The 16,862-nt window shown below is 37.2% G+C and overlaps 2 protein-coding genes across 7 annotated transcripts in view; one reads left to right on the forward strand and one right to left on the reverse strand.

Annotated features, from left to right (window-relative positions):
- Window positions 1-16,862, forward strand: part of CMSS1 (cms1 ribosomal small subunit homolog) — a 383,859-nt gene that overhangs the window by 57,064 nt on the left and 309,933 nt on the right. The gene's annotated exons all lie outside the window — the stretch shown is intronic.
- Window positions 1-16,862, reverse strand: part of FILIP1L (filamin A interacting protein 1 like) — a 296,680-nt gene that overhangs the window by 50,074 nt on the left and 229,744 nt on the right. Inside the window, exon 1 of one of the 2 annotated variants that reach the window (XM_072721541.1) lies at window positions 1,514-1,636. The exons of the other annotated variant lie outside the window; for it this stretch is intronic. The gene's annotated coding sequence lies outside the window, so the exon portion shown is untranslated. Of the gene's footprint in view, window positions 1-1,513; window positions 1,637-16,862 lie in introns of those variants that run through there. 2 annotated transcript variants of the gene reach the window in all.

Genomic DNA, 16,862 nt, shown 5'->3' on the forward strand with positions numbered 1-16,862 from the left:
CTGGGTATAGCTGAAACAATAATTGATGGTTTCTGTGTCCCTCCTCCTCTATCAGATCCAAAAGAGTGGAATACCTTTTTACCAAAGTGAGAATTTTTCGGTTTCCAATTACAGACTGTATCAAATAAACAACTTTTCTATTGCATATTTCGTACTTCACAGTGACCTGGGTGTTGGCCCCTCTTTCTTCTCATTATGGTAGGCTTCCCTAGATTTGAAATAATAGTTTTGGGGAAATCCTACTTTTCTATACTAACCTGCAGTTTATATAGCCTATCTTCAGACCAAATAACATATAATTTTTCTTTTAAAATACTAAAACCAAAATCTTGCATTGGTCCAAACAAAATTAGCAAACAAAACAAAACTGTGAAGCAAAAGTAGTAGGCACCAATATTATATGCTTTAAAATACTCAACCACAGGAATTACTTGAAACACAAATAAATCTTGAGTTTGGGGCATATAAAAATGCCGTTTCAAATGATACATAAAATACAGAGGATATTTAAAAAGGGAAATAATTCAGTCATACATTTCTTAAGTTTTATTTTACAGTGTATGTTCAGACCAAATAAAGTTTGAATGATAAATGATTTTTTTCATCTCCTATATCAATGTTTTAAATGAGACGTAGCATATTTTCTTAACTCTTCTAGTTTTTATTCTGAAGAGTAAAGTAAAATGCGCAGATTTTCATTCAGGTGTTCCATTATCATATGGTAAGGGTTCATTTATAGCAATAGCCTGTTCAGGGTTTAGATGTAACTTAAAGTTCAACATGTCATCGATTAGTAAAATTCTTCTACAGACTTTACTTTTTTAAATTAGTATTTCTACGTAACAAACTATTTCCAAAATATTACTCTAGAGAAACTAGCGTTATCTTTAATTTTCAGCGCAGTTTGTCATTTATGCATTGACTAGATTTGAAGAAGTTGGAACTCAAAATTATGAGAGTTCCCTCCATTTACAAATTGACAAATGCTTTTAAGACAGATCAGAGTCTGTAAGATTTTTTTTTTTTTTTGGAAGCTTACAAAGTGTTTAACTGTTTAAGTTAGAGTCATCCTGCTTACAAGATGTATTTCTCACGGGGATTTTTCTAGTCTTTTATATGAAGATTCACCAAGGGGCGGGGGTGCAGACCCGGGACACCCCTGCCAGGTGCGCGGCAGGGTTCGGCGCTCCGCTCCCCGTGCGCCCGAGGGCGTGGGGCGGCCGCGCTGCGGCGGTTCCCCCCCGCCCCCCCCGGGTCCTCGACGCCCGCAGAGCCCCGCGGGTGGCTCGCCCGGGGGCCGGTCCGAGTGTCCCCGGCACTGATCGCGTAACCGTCCGATCCCGCATCTGCTTCTCCGTGCGAGTAAACTTCCTAAGAGCTGTGTGAGTCGAGAAGGGACTTGGAGCGAGCGTGCACTGGACCGCCTGCCGAGACCTGCGTGCGGCTCGGGATGCTGCTCCCGCCAGAGCCACGAGGGCCGCCTGGCCGGGGAGCGGCGGTCGCCCGCGCTTACCTGAGCTGCCTGCGCCGGGGCCGGGGCCGGGGCCGGGGCGGGGGCCGGGCGGGCGGGGGCCGCGTCTGGCGGCGCCGCGAGAGGGCTGCGCGCGCTCCGGGAGTCGCCCGAACAATGCGAGCGGGGCGCCGAGCGCGCCCGGCCTAAGGGCGTTACGTCACGCGCTGCCTTATAAGGCGCTCCGCGTGTGCGGCGCGGGCGGCGGGGGCGCGGTGACAGCGGGCGCGGCGGCGGCGGCGGCAGGAGCAGCGGCGGCGGCAGCGGCGCCCGTGTGCACCGGCCGTCGGGCCCGGCGCCCCCCTGCCCCCCCCCCCCGCCCCCCCGCCTGACCCGGTCCGCGCCGGGCGGCCTCGACCCCTTCGCAGCGCTCCTCCCTCCGGGGCTTTAAGCTCCTGTGATCGCTCCAGATTCCTAAGTGCACATCCTGTTATTTTTCACTAAACTTCTGTAAATACATTTCTGTTACATTTGGAGGGTGGGTTTTTTTTTTTTTTTTTTTTTTTTTGGTTGCAGGTTGGAGGCGGGAGAGGGAGCTAGAAGCCTTTTTGTTTGTTTGTTTGTTTGGTGGGGTTTTTTGTTTTGTTTTGTTTTTTGCTTTTTTTTTCCCCCTTTGTAGACATCCCGGGAGTGATTTAGACTTCAAAACTTCTCTTTCCTTTTTGTAAGGAGTAGGGGTCCTCAGAGGATAGTATTTTATTTCCTGATGATGTAACTACCAAACAATTCTAAAAGTGATGATGGGAAGGCCAGATGAAATCTTATGTTTTTCAGTGTTTTTCTTGAAAGAACCTCCTAGATCCTCATTTCTGCATGTCTGTGTTTTAACAAAAGTAGTTCAAACTAATGTTTATTTGGCAAAGGAAGTATTTATTAAAAAAAATGTATTTTGCTGTACTTTCAAGACACAGTATAAAAATAGAACTTCAGGACCAGTTTTAATCCACGTGTTCTCTTCTACCAGCAAAGACATGAGAAGAAAAAAGAAACTGATCAAATATGACTGAATTAAGCCTGTTACCATCTAGTATGGAGCAGATTTACTTTCATAAATTCTTTTACTGGGAAGTAAAAATTAGCCATCTAATTATTTTGCACATCAATGAGAGAAGTAATCTCTGAAGTCCTAGCCAACTAGATGAATCTGCTAAGTTAATTAGAGACGTGGCTGCCTTATTTGCAAGCTTTCAAATGAATTGAGTGGTTCTAATGACTTTGGTCTATTTAACTCTTTTTAAATAAACATTAAAATAGGATTGCTTCCAATTATGATATATCTATATGTTTATAGAATTATTGTTTTCATATGCTTTGTCAAACAGGAATAATGAAAATAGTTTGTTTCTTTTCCTTAGTGTGGAGTACAGAAAGGCTGGTGGCAGAGAATATATAGTTAGTGAAAATGGTGAAAAAAGGATACGGGGCACACAAACGTGTTATCCTCTTTGCTAAACTGTAGGCTCACTTTGACAGTCCTTCCAGATCATCCTCTACTGAGAAGGCTGCTAAACTTGTGCTTTTTATATATAGTGTTTTGAGAAGTTAATGCCCATACCCTTCAACTGAGCTTAAAATTTAATATTTAATTTGCACTTTCATATTAACATTTTAGATACTGGTTTGTTAGTTTTGTTATTTTGCCTTGTAGCTGTGAGTATATTTGAATCTTTTTAGTCTTCTGTGCTTTGCCCTGTACTTATTAAACATGTCTTTGAGACTTTTATGCTATATTTGATTCATTACAAATGAAATAAAATGATTGTTGTGAAAGTTGCATTGATTCCTTACAAATGAAATAAAATGATTGTTGTAAAAGTTGCAGAAATACCTGTATCTCAATTTCAAACTGGTAACAAAGTATCTTTACCCAAAGCCATCATTTTTGTAACTGGTTTTGCCTTCTTTCCCCACTGATAGGTACAGAGGTTTCCTAACATTGGACATTAGCTTTTATTTCTTTCCCACATTTTTGTACTTATGCTTTGCATTTACTTCTGTATTTTTGACTTCTCACTTCCACTGTTAAATATGTCAGCATTATTTCCTCCTTTTCTTTAGCAGCAGTAGCTGAAGAACAGAGAAGTTAAGTGGATACAACACTTGTCTAGGGTTATGAAGCAAGAGAAAAGAGAATTACGACTCCTCCTCCTTGTGTGCCTTGCCTGGTGCTGTGTTAATCCCTGAAGCAGTGATCTCCAACCCAGCTATGACTCAGCATTCAGACTGAGATCATGGTATATACCATTCTTCAGAAACCAATACTAACATTTGTTGAGCTTTTAGTTCATGCTAGTCACTGTGCTTAATGTTCTACAAGTACTCCATCATTGACTAATACCATTGTAAGGTGGTATTAGTCACACTTTTCAGATGAAGAAACTCATTTGGAAGGGCTTCACCAAGGTCATACTGCTAATAAAGTAACAAATATAATGATTTGACCTAGTGTGTATATACAGCCTTAGTCTTCTCTTAATGATTTTCTCAGAATCTCTCAGAAGTGTTAGTAAAGAAGTGCTTGGATTTAGTTGAGAAGTTTCTATCTTTATTTTCCAGACTGAATGTTAAAGCAGGAAAATCAAGACTGACCTTTGCTGACCCCCCGCCAGAGCCACCTGAATTATGCACTAAATAAATGACCATAGGGAAATCATTTACATTGGAGACATCATGGATTTGTATATTGACCGAGACAACTTTTTTGAGGATATTGGCAACATGTTTTGGTCTAATAAAATTAGATATTATGACAATTTTCTGACCGATGAAAGTCAAGGTTCTTGAGCCAGGGGAATCTTTATCTGACTCAAGAACACTCTGCATCTTGTATTGGAAACTCCAACCAGCCATTGGTATTAAGTTCTACTGGCCACATGAGTCAACAAGTAGACTTTTATATCCTTCCCCCTTCCTATGAACATTCTCTTTGAGATGTAATTTTTGTTTTCTTGGCTTCTGACATATATTTATTAAAAGAATAGAGTTATGACTGCTGTGCTTCAGTCTTGGCTGAGAAAATTTTACTTCCTTTTTTACTGAAAATTTTATTGTCCAACTGCAATGTGTCCCTTCTCATTTAATAATCCAAAATTTCCTACAAATAAGTATAACTACAAATTTAAAACCTTTCTATAATAAGTAATTTAAATATATGATCTAAATCAGTAGTAGCTTTGTTATTTGGAAATGGTACAAAGAAATTTATCTTCCAATCCAGTTGCTTTCTAATGAGGAAGAAGGGTTTATAGACAACAAGGGTAGAAACTAGGACATATCAATTTAATTCCATTATACGAATTACTTTTATTAGTCAAAAACAGTTGAATATCAGCGATTTCCTATGGCTCAAGCTAATTCTGGGAATTCGATGCAGTGACCACAGTAACCGACGTTATTAGCGATGTACACAAGGTTGTTATATAACTGTTTAAAAATACCATTAACATGTTACTAAGCATGTCACAGCTGGTTTCTCTTTGTGAAGTGACTATTTCTTTCATGTCCTGTCTCCCTGCCTTTGTTTCTTCTTGTGACTGGCAAAGTCTTTAGTCGTCCAAATAAGTACAAGAAAAGCAGTATTCATAATTAACTGCACCTTTCTTATAGTTGCGCACAGTTTTCACTACTGCTTCTTTTCATCAGGGTGATGTGCACTGCTCCCTGCAAGCTCTCCTGGAATTTATGGGATAGTAACACTAACTTTGAATGTGATATGTTTGCTCCTTTGCCTCTATAAAATAGTGTATGTGAAAACAGTATAACATGCAAAGGAAAACAATTCTTATCACAGGCATAGTCCTATTCGAGAAGCTGAGCATAGTGGAGACAAATCCAGAATGGCACGGGGAAAGGCAGTTCGGCAGTCTTGCACTACATCAGGCTGCCGTTGGATTGGCCAGGGTGTGAGTCTTTGGCATTAAAGTATTCCACCTCAGGGAACACTTTAACACTAATATCTCACTGGCAGGTTCCTTGCAAAGCAACTTTGTGAGCCTTGCGCTAGCCTGCCCTGTGTCCAGGGCTCAACTCTCATCTGCTGCTGCACAGCTGAAGAGGAAGGGACTGAGCATCACAGGTGGGCAGCTGGAGAATGTGGAGCCAAAAGGGAAGTCTGAGGGCAAAAGTACCTTCTCTCCAGGCCAAGAACAGTTTCCTTTTTTTTCTCTTTTTTTTTTTTTTTAATAGCATTTTATTTTATTTTTTAAGTAGGCTCCATGCCCGACACGGGGCTTGAAATCACAACCCTGAGATCAAGAGGCCCACATTCTACCCACTGAGCTAGCCAGGCACCCTGAACAATCAGTTTTGTAACCTGTTCCTTTCACTCTTCTTTCTGTTGCCCACGAGTCTTCTTCCTAGTCTGCATGTGTGTAAGTGCCCGCCCAAAATCTGCCACGTCTCCGGGCAGCATAGCACATGCATTGTGCACCCAGAGCCTTTCACCAACAGTTAATGGGCTTAGAGTAACACAGATTTGCACAGAGACCCTCTTGCTCTTATCTGCAACCCAAATCTCCTGTCCTCTGTAGTCCTTGAAGTTTCCAGAAGCCCTTCAACTATTCCTACACATTCCTAAGCTGACTTAGATTTTAGAAAAGGGACGAATACCCTTGACAGCAAACTCAGGCTGTTTACAGCAACTGTGTCAGTGGTAATACAGCCGTAACACTAGAGAAAGGAAGCCTGTTATTAACACGACTTTTTGTGGCTTTAAAAATCAATTTTAGAATAGTTCGGTGCCCATGATCATTTGGAAAATGTGGAAAAGTAGAAAAGACATTTTACATCTAGTCCTACCACATGAATACTGCCAACTATTAATTCAATATACAGTTGACCCTTAAAAGGGTTGGGACTGCATGGGTCCACTTTTATGCAGACCTTTTACAGTGCAGTACTGTAAATGCATTTTCCTTATTTTATTAATTTTTTTCTTTTTTAAAAGATTTTATTTATTTACTCCTGAGACACACACACACACACACACACACATACAGAGAGAGAGAGAGAGAGAGAGAGAAGAGAGGTGGAGAAGCAGGCTCCATGCAGGGAGCCCGATGTGGGACTTGATCCCAGGTCTCCAGGATCATGCCCTGGACCAATGGCAGGTGCTAAACTGCTGAGCGACCCAGGCTGCCCAATTAATGTTTTTCTTTAACATACTTTATCAGAATATAATACATATGTAATGCATATACAAAATATGTTAATTATTAATGTTATTAGTAAGGCTTCTGCTCAATGGTAGGTTATTAGTAGTTAAGTTTTGGGGAGGCAAATTTATATGCAGGTTTTTGACTGCACAGGATATGGTGCCCCTAATCCCTATACTGTTCAAGGGCCAAACCATATTATGTTCCCTTTTAGTCTTTTCATAAACATTTATAAAACACTTTGTTTTCCCTATGTTTTCCTAGTACATACTATGGGCCAAGTATGTACTGTCTTACTTTTTATCTTTATATATTTTAATCACGTTCAATGCTTTTCTGTAGACAGTGGGTCATTTAAAAGCATATATTAGCATATTGTCCCTAGAAATGGTGGTCACAAAGCCAACCCACTGCCTGCTGTCCCACTGACCATGCTATAGTTTTTGTTCCCCAACAAGTGAAGCATCAAAGTCTACGTTTAATAGAGACACTTCTGTTGATCCAGGAACCTCTTGTTCTTGGTTTACATGGGATGCTATGAGTTGGCTATGGGACTCCAGTGAGCATGCCAGTAGGTGAGCAGAATGACTTGGAGAGACTGAAGAATTGATAATATGACGCCACCATAAGATTATTAAATGGGAAGCTGGAAAACCCTGCTATTTAGGTCCAGTCCATTTGCTTATTTATTTCTGCAAACATTTTGCGTTTCCTTGGTAACTAATAATAGTTTTGAGAAACTGTTAAACTCACAAGTATTACTGCAGGAGTAAAAAAATCCTCGAATCATAGAAATTAGAGACAGAAAAGACCTATTAGGTCATCTTTTTTGTCCCTTGCCAGTACAGATTGTTCTTAGTGCTTTGTCCAGTTTCTCTTTAAAGGGACCTTGTCAAATAGTTTGTACCACATGTTTTTTTTTTTTTTAAGTAGTGCATTTTTAAAGAAAGTAGTTCAACAGAATATAATTGTGGAGCTTGATTTCAGGCTAAATATTTATAGAGAAAGACCTGTGGGTTCAAAGTACAATTGAACAGTTTTTATTAGTTGGAAATCATTGGTATAGTTCAGGATGTCATTGTAATAGTTGGCTAAGGGTGAAAAACAGATGGGTAGGTTGATTCTATGCGTTTTCTTTTATCACTGTAAATATAGCAACCCATGAGTATAAACTTTTAATCAAATAAACTTATTGAAATGGGTCTAGAAGGTCTGAAGAAATAAAGCATTTAGGAAGTAAAGTTAGAGAAAATGGTTCATTCTAAGATATTTATAAGAGACATTTTATAATCTCCCTTCCTGTCCCCAGTGCTGCTTTGTCCATTATTTACAGTTAATTATTGCTTAATATGAAGATGGCTACTAACTGTAAAATCCCCTCCTTCAGTCAAGTAACTTCTTCCAAACCCCAAAAGGACAGAATAAAACTGTGCCATAGAGCAGTTACTGGTAGTGTTATAGAATAATGCTTCAATTCCCAGTATTATGGCTAAAGACATCTTCACTGGGAAAAATGATGAACAAATTAAGAAATAAGAAATGTGGTTTGAGTTTTATTTTGAAGGATAATTTTTTCATAAAAGCAGATTTTAGAGTGTAAAAGGCCTACTCTACTTAATGCTATCCCTTGTTCCTCCTTTTTAAGTAGATGACATAATTGGAGCTCACAGAGGTTAAAGGACTTGTCCTGAGGTCAAAAATAATTGGTGACCCAGCCAACTATGTTTTACAGGTCTGCATATCTCTTTTGGGAAATGTGAAAAATAAAAAATAGTTTAAACAAACAGTATCATTAGAACTGTTAGAACATGTCTGAAATTACAATTAGTATTAGAATAGAATAATTTACTTAGGTTTATCCTAAGTGCAGAAATAATTTGGAGCATTAATGAGCTAGTTTTCTATTTTATGGGTGAAAAAATGCAATATTTTTGTTGTATTTCTTTTAAATTGAAGACCTGTATATGGCTGGTAATCAACTTAAGCCACTAAGATTGGCCATGGGTTGACAACTCCAGCCAAAAATGTAATGGAAAGATCTAAACTTTTAATATTAATTCTGTGCTACCATTTAACACCATTGTCTTGCTTGCCAGATGGTCATTCTGTACATGAGAAATGCTATTACAACTTATGTCATTAGGCATTTACATCATGGAAGGGATGTCAGAAGCCTTGTGTTCACCCTTAGACTGAATTCTCTCTTGAGTGAGAACTTCAGCTTTCTTTCTAGGAGTTAGTGCTTGCACATCCAGTTGTCATTAGTCAGACTAAATAGTTTCAGGGATTTTTTACTTTTCCAACAAGTCCATTCCATTCCAAACTGAAAACTGGCTTCCTCTAACTTCTACTGACTACTCCTGGTCTTTCCAGGGAGTCATATTGAATAAATGCATTGCTTTGGCATGACAGCTTTTTAAAGGACAGCATTTGTCCTGAATCTTAAACTGTTCCTATTTTTATCATTTAGTCTTTTCATACTCTGTTTCTACAAGTTTGGTGCTCGGAATGAACAAATTACTTCAGTATATCAGGATTATCTTTCCCTTTAGAGACTTTGTGTAAAGTCTTTTGCATTTTCTTAAAATTTTTAGGTAACCGCATCAGACTGCTGTGTCATTGAGCTTACTGATCATAAGCCTTCTAATGACCAACTACATACCTAAGTATTTTCATCATGTACTGCTTCTATAATACAAGTTAATCCCTTCTATCCTCTGCTGGTTTTGTTTGTATTACTCTTTGTTATAATAATAACAACAATAGATGACATATTTAATGTTTAATGAGTGCCATGCAATATATGCTTTACATTTATTATCAGAGTTGATCCACATAATGACCTTGTAGGATAGGTAACTGAGGAACAGAGAGATTAAGTAACCTGTCTAATATCACAGAGCTAATAAATAGTGGCACCAGGGTTTGAATTGTAGACTGACTTTAGCACACTCTGGTAGAAATCATATTCAGTGTCTTGTAGTAGGATTTGAACTTAGGGGATAAACACTATCACACAGCGGCATAGAACTTTTTATCTCTCTTATCTGCCACCTAGTTCATTGAGCTTGTACTATGGGATGATGGGGCAAAATCTGGTTAGCTTCCCTAATCTTATAGTTTATATAAATGAAAGCCACATCGTGTAATATTCTGTTCAGGGATACCCAGGTAGGGCAGAGCTCAGGCCAGAATATGGTGTCTTTTCTATTACAGAACTCTCAAGTATTTTTGCTTTGTACAATTTTTCTCTCTCCTTTCCTCCTTTTTGCTTCCTTCCTTCCTTCCTTCCTTCCTTCCTTCCTTCCTTCCTTCTTGTATTCCTCTCTAATTATTTATGGCACTATAAACATTAAAGCAACAATAACATTAATAGAAACCACATTGAAAGGATCACTTAAAATCCTGTCATACCATGTTTTAAACTTTTTTCATTTATTGCCAACTTTTGAACCTGTAAGTTCTTTATCTTTTTATATTGACATAAATGTAAGTCTTTTATCAAATATATTCTCAATCCTCTGACTTAAGTTTCACACCTCAAGTATGCCACTTATATAAAGAAGATCCAGGGAATGAGAAAGGAAAGGAAAAGAATTGCTGCCATTTATTGAGAGACCACTATGTGCCAGTCACTCTACCTTGCCCTCTGTCTTGATATCTCAAACATCTTTCTTGCTTTTTGAGATTTTGTATGAAGGCTAGCACAATACCTTGCTCTGAGCAGACATTCCATAAATCTGATGAATGAGAATGAATAGAAGAGAGTGTTTGGGATTCAGCAGGAGAAAAGAGGTAATGATCATTGCCTGACTACTTCCATTCACTGACTGTCATTGACTGTTAGCTTTTGATTCATTTTTATAAGCCACTTACTTCACAGCTCCATTGAGAGAAATACATGTGCAGGATGCTATGGGATGCTATTTACAGTGATAAATATTGTCTTTGTACTTTTAAATCAAGTGAATATTAAGTCTTGACCTAAAAACTGTTCGTTCTTTAATTTAATCAAGTTTCTTTAATTCCCTTGACTATAAATGTTATTTACTAAGGAAATTTCCCCTTGGGGGTATATTTAACCATGCAAATGGGAAAAACTTTGTCATGATACTACTCTGACAGCCCAAGGACTTGAATAAAAACTTTTAAGAGCAGAGTCCCTTCTCAAGCAATCAACTCTGGCCTACCAGTGACTTCTTGGTAAATCATAACTTAAAATAGTGCTGATTGCTTTTTAAACATAATCAATTCTAATGAATACTTCTCCAGTTGAATTTTAAAACACACAGAACCGACTTTCAATTACTCCAGGTGGCTACTGCCCTAGTGATGCCAGAATGTCTATGTCCCAACCCACTTATTAGCACTGGGAAACTTATATTGATTCTCAGTGACCTCAAATTTACCTGAGATTTGTTTTCAAGTGCTGATGTACTCTGATAAGATAGACAATTACAGGCTTATCATATGGTTGATTGTTAATTTGTGCCATTACTGTACTGTGCCATTTAGAGTGTGCTATAAATTAGTTTTTCAGTAAATCTTATAATTATCTTATAAACAACCCAATGACATTTCATCATCTTACTTTTTTGCAGAAATTCAGAATTCTTTGTTAAATACAAGGGTTTAAAATTTAGCAGGGATTGATAGACTTACATTTGGCATTTCTTTTTTAAAATATGTAATAGACTCAAAATAGGAAGTGGCTTAGGTCTCACTTCACCTCAGAGGTGCTGACTTTTGATTAAAATCAGTCTCCATCCATGCATGCAAGTATGCATCCATCTATCCATCCATCCATTTGTCCTTTATGGCTATCATTTACTAAAAACCTATGGAACAGATGTCTGACTCTCTTTTTCTTTTTTCCCTCCTCCTTGCTCAATGCACACACATGCATTACACATGTACACATGTAGGCTTTCATGTACACTTGCCAACAATTACAAGAGGAAATGAAAAACAGTGGAACTCAACTGTTTAGATCAGGAATGGGAATCTCTTTCCCAAAGGCTAAGTGGAATATCTTCTCATCTAGTCATGGTGACCTTCAATAACTAATAGTACTTTTTGTGCATGAGAATTATCATCAGTCATTTATGCCAATATATTAGTAGTAGGATGGGTAGGAGGATGATTGGCATTGATGCATGGCTTCCACAGGTACAACATTTAAAAATTTTTATACTCTTGAGAAGATAAAAAAGCTTGTATTCTCCAATTAGGTAGTGCCAATGAAAAAATAATATTAAAATTCCTGGAGGGAAAAAAGCACCTTTGTTCATAATATTTGTTTATTATAATGTAATTAAATAGGTAGAAAAAAAAATTTTCCCTTCTTAATTGAAAGAGGTGGACTATTCAAAGGGAATATTGTGTGTGTGTGTGTGTGTGTGGTGATTTATAGTTATACAAGAGTTAGGCCTAGGCTGCATCTACTATGTTCTTTCAAGAGGCACTCAATGACTATTTCTTGAACATGTTCTGTGTCTATTTATCACTATCCTGAATTCATGGCAAGGGAGGCAGAGAGTATAAAGCATAACCCTACCCAGATTTTGATGGGTACATAAACAAATGAACAAAAGCCAAAAACCAATTAACATCCTAACATCAAGTTAGGATGCTGAATTTGGTGAAGGAAGAATTTTTGTTTAAGTATTAGTTAAGCCTAGAAATATCTGGGAGGTCTTCATAACAGAGGTTAAAGTTCATCTAGACCTTGAAGGGCAATTAAAGAATTCCAGGAAAGAGAATGGCAGAGCAAAGGAAGTCACTGAATGATGTCACTGAATGGCTTTTGTAGAGCAGGGCTGACCGTCTAAGGGCAGTTGTGCAAGTAGTAGACATTGCAGCCCCAGAGGAGAGGGTGATCACATAAGATGGAGCCAGACTATAAATGGGTCTTACAATTCAAGCAGCATGGTTTGAATTTCAACTTAATATTATAGACAACAAGGTGCCATTGGCAGCTTTTGAGCGGTTGAGTGATATATTGAAGACTGTTTTAAATGAATCATGACATTATTAGTTATTTTTTCAGTTGTATATTGAAGTGTAGTATATAAATATAAATATATAATAGAAACAGAAGTGCTCCAATCTTGTCATATATTAATGCTTCCTTTAGGTACAGTCTTTGGAGAAGTGAGGGTGTGGAGCAGCCTCTATTGAAAAATTTTAAAGGTCTTCTCTGAAAATCAAAATAAAGTAGATCTATGATGTTTTAATTAAATAAGATAATTTATTTTAGTCTTATTAAATATTAGGATGGGTGTTCAAATAATGGCTCTCTTGAGCCATCAACTTGACAAGTAATTATAATTTATCGAAGATTCTTCCCAGAAAAAAAGTCGGTAATTGGGTAGGGGTCTTCCAAGGTTGCTTATATCTCACAAACACACACACACAAAAACTCTGAATATGACTGACTGACTGAATGAATGAATAGGTGAATTTGTTTGTTTGTTCATTCATTTTAATGATGTTCTTTGCAGAGGTGCCTGTGTGATCAATTACTAAAAATGGAGGGAGGATCTTTGTTTTAGGTATACCTTCTTAACTACTTAGCTATCAGCCATTTTATTTGCTGATTGTGGATGATAAAGTGTAGAAAACAATCTTTCCAGAATGCTTTTTATTGAAACAGACACTTTTTCATTTTCTAAGGAAAGAAATTTTGATTGTTTTCTTTGGGTCAGTTTCAGTATTTCATAAATTTTATTATTTAGAATAGCTGTGCTAAGAACTGTAGTTTGTCCCCACTACCTCATGATTTTATTAGACTTTCATTTTTTCTCTTGGGTCATGATTTTTTTAGAATTGCTTCTTAATTTTTAAACATGTATTTTTGGGTAGAGGGAGCGATCTTTATATCACTCATTACATTACGGTTAGAAAATATAGTCTATGTGTTATCTGCCTTTTGAAGTTTTTAAGATCTGCTTTATGGTCTCACTGGGTGGTTAGTTTTTATACAAGTTTCCCTATGTGCTTGAAAAGTGTAGTGTGTATTCTGTAGGAGTTATGAAGAATGTTCTCTGTATAGATAAAGCTTGCTTATTGTGTTGTTAGAATCTTCTACAACTTGACTGATTTTTGGCTGCTTGATGTATTATTGCCTATGAGAGGTGTGTTATAATCCTCCACTATGGTGATAGATTAGTCTCTCTTTGTGTTTCTGTCAATTCTTGCTTTACTGAGACTGTAATTTTTGATACAATAAGTTCACACTATTTCTCAGAAATGGAATTTCTTCATATTATATAATGGCTTTGTAGGTCTATCTACCTTAAAGTCCTTTTTGTCTTCTATTAGCATAGCTGTGTAACCTTTCTTTTGGTTAGTAGTTGTCTGATGATATCTTTTTTCCAACCTCTTTTCAGCTTCGCTATATTCTTTTTTTTTTTTTTTTTAAATTTTATTATTTATTTATGATAGTCATACAGAGAGAAAGAGAGAGAGGCAGAGACACAGGCAGAGGGAGAAGCAGGCTCCATGCACCGGGAGCCTGATGTGGGATTCGATCCCGGGTCTCCAGGATCGCGCCCTGGGCCAAAGGCAGGCGCCAAACCGCTGCGCCACCCAGGGATCCCAGCTTCGCTATATTCTTAAGTTCCAGTGAGTCACTTTTAAACAGCATGCAGTTGGGAATTATTACAGTTAGAATTGTTTTAGTCCAGTCTGACAATCTTTGTCTTTTAACATAGCTATGTAGTTTATATTACAGTAATTATTGATTTATTTGGATTTACTTTTGCCGACTTATCCGATGGTTCCAGTTTTTTAAAAAGATTTATTTATTTATGATAGACATAGAGAGAGAGAGAAAGAGAGAGGCAGAGATACAGGAGGAGGGAGAAGCAGGCTCCATGCCGGGAGCCCGACGTGGGACTCGATCCCAGGTCTCCAGGATCGCGCCCCGGGCCAAAGGCAGACGCTAAACCGCTGAGCCACCCAGGAATCCCCTGGTTCCATTTTTTTACCACCATTTTTTTTTTTTTTTTTTTTTTTTTGCTGCTGCTGTTTTTATTTCTTAGCTTCTTTTGAATTTTATTTTTATGTATGTTCTCCTTCTCTACTTTGGAAGTTACACACTATTCCTATCCAATTAAGAATTAATTAGCCTATAAATTCTGCCTCACAAGTTAAATTATCAGTCTAAAGCTGATCAGCATTTTAATCCTCCAAAAGCATTGTTTCAGAACACTAACTCTGAGTATACCCTCCCAATTTATATATTACTTGTCGTATGTTGTCTTATATTTTGATTTCTTCTTTTAATCCACAAGGTGGATTATCATCATCCATTGTTATTTTAAATGCACCAATGTTTAGATGCACCAACATATTTACCACTTTCTTTCTTTGTCATTCCTTCTTTTATTCAGACTTCCATCTGGGATCACTTTCCTTCCATCTGAATGCATACTTTTGAAGTTCCTTTAGTGGAAGTCTGCTCTTTCTGCTTATTTGAATGTCTTTATTTTACCCTTGTTCTTAGAAAGATTTTTACTGAGTGGAGACTTGTAGGTTGATACTATTTTCTGTTAGCACATTGAAGAATACTATTCCGTTACCTCTGGCTTTCCATATTATTGTTGAAAAGTCAGTCATTGATCTACATGTCATTCCTATTCTCTCTGGCCGCTTTTTTGATTTTGCCTTTGTCTTTGATATTCTGCAATTTCATTATGATGGTATTTAAGTACAGATTTCTTTTGTTCTTACTGGATTTCATTGAGATTTCTGAATCTGTGGATTGGTGTCTTTCTTTAGTTCTAGAAAATTATCAGCCAATATTAATTGTCAGATAGCTTCTGAATAATTTTTTCTTTCTTTACCTTGTAAAACTGAGATACTTCTTAGACCATCTTACTCTGTTCTTCATATCCCTTAACTACTCTGTCAGCTGTTTTATCTCCTTAGCTCTCCTGGCTACATTTTGTAATTTCTTCAGATTTTTCTTCTAGTTTAGTAATTCTCATTGCTGATATGCAATTATATTTTTCATTTCCAAAATTTCACTTTTTTCTAATTTGTTTGGTCTTTTATAGTCTGTTACTTTTCTAACTAGAAACTTCAATCCCTTTTTTATCTTTAACATATTAAGTATATTTTACATGCTGTCTGTTAAATATCTGAAATCATTATCAGCAGCTCTGATTCTGCTGTCATTTCTCTGACTTTCAATCATTGTGAGTTATTTTTTAGTGTGTTTTCAGATTTTTTAATATGAACTCATTTATATTAGAACTCTATTTGTGGGAGTTCTTTGAACCCTAGGTTGAAGGTGGCTTTCTCTAGAGGATCTACATTTGTTTTCGCCAGATGCCAGAGGGTATTTTCAGCTTAGAATCTCTAGACCCAGGGTTTTTTTTTTGTTGTTGTTGTTGTTTTGGTTTTAGACCACCCAGTTAGTATGAATTTGGGCTGCCAATTCTCATGTGGGCTAACTTGTTATTATAAATTCTAAGTGGAGTTTATTTCTCCCCTTACTCCAAATGCCATAGTTCAAGGAAAGCAGTTTTCCTCACAGTTCCTAGAGGTTAATTTTGTTCCTAAGTCACCTTTACGTTCATAGGTTAGCTTTTTGCAATCCTAGCTTTATGTAGGGTTGGGAGGACCCTGGGTCTTGTCCTCTGTGCCTTTTAATGCCATGAAAACTAAAATATAAGTTCACAAAGTTCAAAAAATGCCCTCAAAACAGTACCTGGTACTTACCTTGCTGGGTTTTCACTTTTATTCAGTCTTCAACCTTTGAATATTCCTTAGTAACTTGCTGTCTCAAGGATGTATATTTTTAAATATTTTATTCATTTTTTTAGCATTCTGGTGTTTTGTTGGTGGTGGTATTTTTGGTTTTGTTTTGTTTTGTTTTTTGTTTTTTGTTTTTTTAGTGAGATAAGAGCTTAGAGTAGCTAATCAGTTTCAACATTGGAACCAGACATTAGCACAATATAATCTAATGGTGAAAACCAACCTGAAAACTCTGTAGTACTTATTTCAGATTAATGTATTAGAGCTACTTTTTTGTTTCTTTATGCTAAGAAATAGAGTTTTAGCTTACCTCAGCATTTCTCTTCACTGTTCAGTGTATTAATTTGCTATCAATGATTTTTCAGATGCCAAGTAATATAAACATTGTCTCAAATATAATTATTAGCAAAACATCTTATATTTTAGTCTTTGTT

Source organism: Vulpes vulpes, chromosome 1 (genome assembly GCF_048418805.1).
Source record: "Vulpes vulpes isolate BD-2025 chromosome 1, VulVul3, whole genome shotgun sequence".
NCBI classification, from domain to species: Eukaryota; Metazoa; Chordata; class Mammalia; order Carnivora; family Canidae; genus Vulpes; species Vulpes vulpes.